Source organism: Piliocolobus tephrosceles, chromosome 8, assembly GCF_002776525.5.
Source record: "Piliocolobus tephrosceles isolate RC106 chromosome 8, ASM277652v3, whole genome shotgun sequence".
In the NCBI taxonomy this organism is placed as follows: domain Eukaryota; kingdom Metazoa; phylum Chordata; class Mammalia; order Primates; family Cercopithecidae; genus Piliocolobus; species Piliocolobus tephrosceles.
Window position 1 is genome coordinate 128,655,001 of NC_045441.1, and position 7,599 is coordinate 128,662,599.

Here is a 7,599-nt window from a genome sequence, read left to right on the forward strand (position 1 = left end):
AGAGCAAGACTCCATCTCAAAAAAAAAAAAAAAAAAGTTTAAATGCTTTGATAAAATTTCCTAATTTCATTCTATAAAAGTTGGTATCTGGTTGTCCTTTTCTTAATGCAAAGTGAGAATGTTCCCTACCATAGACCCCATGAGTATGATCCAGATTATGTTGCCATGAACATGTGGCCCAAAACGCCTGCTGAGGTTTTCAGGAAGCAGAGTTTTGCTTTGCTGAAGTCTAAGCAGATATAAATATTTTAAGGGTGAAGAGTGGAGGAGGATCAGGGTCAGATGAATGGGAGAAAGAGAAAGTTGGACAGTTTGGGTCCTAATCAAAAACATCTTGAAGCCAGGCACAGTGACTCTTGTCTGTAATCCCAGCACTTTGGGAGACTGAGGTGGGCAGGTCACTTGAGCTCAGGAGTTTGAGACCAGCCTGGGCAATATGGTGAAACCCCACCTCTATTAAAAATACAAAGATTAGCCATTCGTGGTAGCAGGCGCCTGTAATCCCAGTTACTTAGGAGGCTGAGGCAGGAGAATTGTTTGAACCCAGGAGGGGGAGGTTGCAGTGAGCCGAGATTGTGCCAGTGCACTCCAGCCTGGGTGACAGAGCGAGACCCTGTCTCAAAAACAAAAACAAAAACAAAAAAACATCGTGAGTGCATCAGCCAAGTGGAAATTGTCAGCCATCACTTAGCTCTGGCTGAAGTGAACAAAAACCTTCTATAGATATGACCTTCTCTCTCTTTTTTTTTTTTTTTTTTTTTTTTGAGACAAGAGTCTTACTCTGTTGCCCAGGCTAGAGTGTAGTGACTCAATCTCTTCTCACTACAATCCCCGCCTCCCAGGTTCAAACGGTTCTCATGCCTCAGCCTCCTGAGTAGCTGTGATTACAGGTGTGTGCTACCACACCAGGCTATTTTTTTTTTTTTTTTTTTTAAAGTAGAGACGGGGTTTTACCATGTTGCCCAGACTGGTCTCGAGCTCCTGAGCTCAAGTGATCTGCCCACCTCAACCTCCCAAAGTGCCGGGATTACAGGCATGAGCCACTACCTCCGACATATAGAGGTGACCTTCTAAGGGACAAATCTAACATCTCTAACAATCTTGGGACCAAGTCCATGGATCTGCCAAGGTCCACCCTCCTCCCTAAGGGAATAGACACTCCTACTATTGAGTACCCATCAGAGACACCAGGACCCTGAGGACAAAATCATTTGCCATTTTGTGATCACAGGGGCTCAGACTGCACTTTATAAATTCACATATGTAACCTTGACGGGAATTTCAAGGCCCAGCTTGGGAAATCGACCATTGTCAAGTTTAAAGCGTTTGCTTTCATTGCTAACAATTCTAGTTTCGTGATGAACCTTTTACACTTCAGGAAAAATCGGTTTACTATTTCACTAGTGGGTAATGGGAGTTTCTAGGGAAGTAGTTCCAAATTGGTTTGTATATAGATTCCTTGGAAACGCCAGTAAAAGTTGGGAAACTTCTCCCTAGTAAATACCTATACATTTCCATTGCAGGGGGTCACAACCTGAAGCCCACTCATGAGCAACAATAGAAGGAGCCCTGGTTCCAGGCGGGAGCTCTATCAGCTGGCTTACTGAGTCCACTGCTTTTTTGCCCAGGAGGCTTTCATAGGGCACCGGAGGGCTGTTTTCTAACTGATTCTTCAGAGCCCCAAACTGAGATGATGGATGGCTTTTATCCAGATTTAATACCAGAGTTAAATATCCTGACTGAGCCAGCATGAGAGCTAGTCTGATCATAGCGCTTGAGAATGGCACACTGTGATATTCAGGCAGAAAACTCTCACTTTTCTGCAAGCAAAACACATCAACTAAAACAGGCGTTGCTTTGGGAGGCCGAGATGGGCGGATCACGAGGTCAGGAGATCGAGACCATCCTGGTTAACATGGTGAAACCCCGTCTCTACTAAAAACACAAAAAAACTAGCCAGGCGAGGTGGCGGGCGCCTGTAGTCCCAGCTACTAGGGAGGCTGAGGCAGGAGAATGGTGTAAACCTGGGAGACGAAGCTTGCAGTGAGCTGAGATCCGGCCACTGCACTCCAGCTCAGGCGACAGAGCGAGACTCTGTCTCAAAAAAACAAACAAACAAACAAAAAAACCGGTGTTGAAGCTATCGTCAGTTTTGAGAGATCTTCACAATGATGATGCAGAAAATGTATTTCAAAAGTTGAAGGGGTGACCTCGGCAAGGCCTGTGGCAGCTCAGGTGCGCTGACCAGGCCCACCTGGCCTTCTGCAGATCTCAGTTTCTCTGGCCACTAAGCTAACTCAGGGTCTGTTTTGGCCACCAAAACCTCCTTTCCCTTGGGAGTCTGTCCCCTGCCTGGATGCTTGCTGGGTGCAGAAGGTGCTTGCTCCTTGTGGCTGTGCCTGTGGGAAGGGTGGTGGGGAGCGAGGTAGTTCTGAATAGCTCTGAAGAGACTGTTCTGGGACCTAGGAGTTCTGCTCTCCCTGTCTTCAGGGTCTATAATGGAGGCACCCTCAGGGAGGGCAGGGGGCAGGCCTTCTAGTCAGTGGTGGAGCCCCCTCTGATATCCTTATCTCCCTGAACAGTTTTGTTTTTTTTTTGAGACGGAATCTGTTTCTGTTGCCCAGGCTGGAGTGCAGTGGTGTGATCTCAGTTCACTGCAACCTCCACCTTCTGGGTTCAAAGGATTCTCCTGCCTCAGCCTCCCAAGTAGTTGGTATTACAGTCGTGCACCATTCCACAGGGCTAATTTTTGCATTTTTAATAGAGACGGGGATTCGCCATGTTTGTCAGGCTGGTCTCGAACTCCTAGCCTTAAGTGCTCTGCCCGCCTCGGCTTCCCAAAGTGCTGGGATTATAGGCGTGAGCCACCGCACCCGGCCCCATCTCTGAACACTTTTCCCACCTACCAAAAAACGATGATTTCCTAAGCCCGCAGGACTTCCAGACAAGTCTTCTGCTCTGGAGCTGCTGGGGATTCAGTCAACATGATCCAGTGTTTGCATTAGACCAGCCTTCCTCTGGGGAGTCGGCCCCAGGCCGCGTGCTGCCGAAGAGCCAAGGGTCCCCAGTGATGCTCCTCACCAGGGCCCGGATGAGGTGCACTCCGGGGTCCGCAGAGCTCTCCTGCGCAGACCGCAGCGGTGGAAGCCTTCGCGGCCGAACGTAGCAGTGCGTCCTTGTTGTCACTAGAGGGCGACCGCGCGTAACAGGAAAGCAAAGCGCTGCGGGACCGCGCTCCCACGCAGGCTTGCAGAGGCAGCGAGGGGACGCGGAAGTTTTCCAAGGCGGGGGCCTTGAGGCCACGAAGGCAACGCAAGGCTGGAGAGAGCAGGAGACTCGGGAGATGTGACTCAAAAGCATTCCGGCGGGGGGCGTTGGCTCACGCCTGTAATCCCAGCATTTCGGGATGCCCAGGTGGGCCTCCGCAGCTCGCGAGCGGCCATCCAAGGGCGGAACCAGAGTAGCTCTGTGTGCTCACAGCTTGTAAACGAAATAATGACTAAAATTACATAACACAACAACAACAACGTGTGTTTGGGAGCTTGATGTGAATTCGCTCTGCCCTGCGAATGTGCCGGGTACAGGTTCCTGGGCGTCTGCTCAGGATTCCAGGGTCGAGGCTGTCAGAGGCCATTGGTGTCACCTGTTGGTTAATAAACTGGGAAAGAGTGAAGAATGGGATGGGGCTTCAGAAAGGCTGTAACCTGTTGTTTCCAAAGCCAAACCAGGGAAAATAAAGATTTAAAGGTGTGGAGTCCTTTGCAGCAACAAGGATGCAGCTGGAGGCCATTATCCTAAGTGAATTAACACAGGAACTGAAAACAAACCAAATATGCATTATCTCACTTTTTTTTTTTTTTTTTTTTTTGAGATGGAATTTCGCTCTTGTTGCCTAGGCTGAAGTGCAATAGCGCAATCGCGGGTCAAGGCAACCTTAGCCTCCCGGGTTCAAGAGATTCTCCTGCCTCAGCCTCCCGAGTAGCTGGGATCACAGGCATGCACCACCACCCCCAGCTAATTTTGTATTTTTGATAGAGAAGGGGTTTCTCCATTTTGGTCAGGCTGGTCTCGAACTCCCAACCTCAAGTGATCCGCCCACCTCGGCCTCCCAAAGTGCTGGGATTACAGACGTGAGCCACCACGCCTGGTTGGTTGCATGTTCTCACTTATAAGTGGGAGCTAGACATTGGGTACTTATGGACATAAAGATGGGAACAGTAGACACTGGGGACTCCTAGATGGGGGAGGGAGAAGGGCAAGGGTGGAAAAATGGTTGGATACTGTGCTCAGCACTTGGGGGAAGGAATCATGTTTACCCCAAACCTCGGCATCACACCACATATCCAACTCACAAACCTGCACATGTATCCCTTGAATCTAAAATAAAAGTTGGGGAAAAAAAAGATTTAAAGGTTATATTTTTGCCCCAATCAAAATGAAAATACAAGGCCGGCGTGGTGGCTCACGCTTGTAATCCCAGCACTTTGAGAGGCCTAGGCGGCTGGATTGCTTGAGGCCAGGAGTTTGAAACCAGCCTGGTCAACATGGTGAAATCCCATTTCTACTAAAAGTACAAAAATTATTTGAACCTAGTGGCCCGCTCCTGTAATCCCGGCTACTTGAGAGGCTGAGGCAGGAGAATTGCTTGAACCCAGGAGGCGGAGGTTGCAGTGAGCCGAGATCATACCACTGCACTCCAGCCTGGGCAACAGAGCGAGACCTTGTCTCCAAAAAAAAAGAACCAAAATGAAAATACAGTTTTAAAAACTACAGGAAACAATGCTTATTCATACAACTTTGGAAACCTATTTAATTGGATCATAGAATGTGAGGAAAAGAGAAAAAGAACCCTGCTTTTATCCCCTAAAATGTGAATCAAGATCTGGGCGTATTTGAAAAGCGACCTGGAGGTAGCTTTCTCTAGTGTTTATCTCTTACATTCATTTGCAATACATGTTCATGTGTATCGTTTAATTGCAGCCCTGAACTAACTTCATGAGGTCGATGGTGTCTCACTCTGCCCCATGGCGGCTGAATCCAGTCCTCAGGTCTGGATGAGGGAAAACGCCTAAAAATAATTACCGAAAGTCACCTTTTGCATGGTCACGCCAAGCCAGCGCCTGGGCCTGGAACCGGGCCGCAGCTCCTCAGCCTTGCCCACCGCCTCCCGACTGTGGACCCCAGCAAAGTGAACAAGCTTCGGGCCTTTGTGAAAACGTGTAAGCAGGATCCGAGCGTTCTGCACACCGAGGAAATACGCTTCCTGAGGGAGTGGGTGGAGAGCATGGGGGTAAAGTACCACCTGCTACTCAGAAAGCTAAATCAGAAGAAAATACCAAGGAAGAAACACCTGACAGTAAGAAGGTGGAGGAAGACTTAAAGGCAGACAAACCATCAAGCGAGGAAAGTGATCTAGAAATTGATAATGAAGGTGTGATTAAAACAGGCACTGATGCCCCTCAAGAAATGGGAGATGAGAATGCAGAGATAAGAGGAGATAATGGATCAGGCAAATGATAAGAAAGTGACTGCTATTGAAGCCCTAAATGATGGTGAACTGCAGAAAGCCATTGACTTGTTCACAGATGCCATCAAGCTGAATCCTCACTTGGCTATTTTGTATGTCAAGAGGGCCAGTGTCTTTGTCAAATTATAGAAGCCAAATGCTGCCATCTGAGACTGTGATAGAGCCATTGAAATAAATCCTGGGCCAGGCACGGTGGCTCATGCCTGTAATCCCAGCACTGGAAGGGGGAGGTGGGTGGATCACGAGGTCAGGAGTTCAAGACCAGCCTGGCCAAGATGGTGAAACCCTGTCTCTACTAAAAATACAAAAATTAGCTGGATATGGTGGCAGGCGCCTGTAATCCCAGCTACTCAGGAGGCTGAGGCAGAGAATTGCTTGAACCTGGGTTGTGGAGGTTGCAGTGAGCCAAGATTGCGCCACCGCGCTCCAGCCTGTATGACAAAGCGAGACTCCATTTAAAAAAAAAAAAAAAAAGAAAAAAGAAATAAATCCTGATTCAGCTCAGCCTTACAAGCGGTGAGGGAAAGCACACAGACTTGCCTGTATATTCGATTATGATGAAGATGCCAGTGCAATGCTGAAAGAAGTTCAACCTGGGGCAGAGAAAATTGCAGAATATCGGAGCGAGTATGAGCGAAAACGTGAAGAGCAAGAGATCAAAGAAAGAATAGAAACAGTTGAGATGGAGTCTTGCTCATCGCCAGGCTGACCATTTTTCAAGCCATTGTGCCAGTTCCTATCAGTTTCGGAGCAGCACGGAGAGTTCAGTAATGTGTGTGCGGCAGTGAAACGGCGGTGACATGTGGACACTGACTAACTGGGAGGCTCCTCTGCTAGTTCTGGGAGTGTCCTTCACCATTCCATACTGTGGGCCTTTGGTCACTCCCAAAATGAGAACACTCACTCACTAGGACTCTCCTGGAGTCTTATTGTGTCATCTTGTATTAACAGTAGTTAAGAAGAAGTTTAGACAGCAAACATTTGTTGGCGAGTTTCAGAAGAAGAGTAATTGAACCCTGCCCTCTCCTCTAAAGGCAAAGGCCAGCTGCGGGTTGCGTGAGAACAGGTGCTGGCATCTGCATGACACCTGGGGGCGCTGTTCTTTCTACAGAGCAGCACCTGCTGTGAGTCCGAGGGCTTCTCTATCAGCTGTGTGTTCACAGTGTGTGGTGTGTTCACTTCATGACTACTCCTGAGGCCACCATCAAAACCCCTCCCGAGGCTGGGCGCGGTGGCTCACACCTGTAATCCCAGTACTGTGGGAGGCTGAGGCGGGCGGATCACCTGAGGTCAGGAGTTTGAGACCAGCCTGGCCAACATGGTGAAACCTTGTCTCTACTAAAAATACAAACATTAGCCGGGCATGGTGGCGCACCCCTGTAATCCCACCTACTCGGGAGGCTGAGGCAGGAGAATTGTTTGAACCTGGGAGACAGAGGCTGCAGTGAGCCGAGATGGCACCACTGCACTCCAGCCTGGGTGACAGAGCAAGACTCTGTCTTGAAAACAAAAACAACAACAAAAAAAAACCCCAAAAAACCCCTTCCCAAAGTCTAGCAGTGGGATCAGGGACACGCTGAGCCAAGATCCTTCTCTGCACATTTCCTGTCCTAGCAGGAAGGCAGTGACTGGAACATTTCTGAGCAGGCCTGCCAACGGCATCCCCTCCAGCACACTTCACAGTTCACCATGAATAAATAATCATGTGTATCATTTTCTGCCCCTTTGGTCTGCAGAGTGTTCACTCATAGGGTATTCTTTACCTCAAAATCAAATTCCACAATTTCAGACAGCTTCTGACCCAGTAATTCCACTTCTGGACATTTCTTCCACAGAAATACTTCCACAAGGGTGCAGAAGTGTATGTGCTAGGATGTTCATTGCAGCATTGTAGTAATTTAGTTTGGAAGGCTGAGGCAGGAGGATCACCTGAGGCAGGAGTTTGAGATTAGCCTCAGCAACATAGCGAGACCCCATCACTACAAAAAATAAAAAAATTAGCTGGGCATGGTGGCACTTGCCTATAGCCCCAGCTACTTGGGAGGCTGAGGCAGGAGGGTCGCTTGAGCCTG

At 48.7% G+C, this 7,599-nt stretch overlaps 1 pseudogene; it reads left to right on the forward strand.

Annotated features, from left to right (window-relative positions):
- The first annotated feature begins 5,024 nt into the window (after window positions 1-5,024).
- On the forward strand, window positions 5,025-6,236 carry LOC111521510 (annotated as a pseudogene).
- Window positions 6,237-7,599: the final 1,363 nt, after the last annotated feature.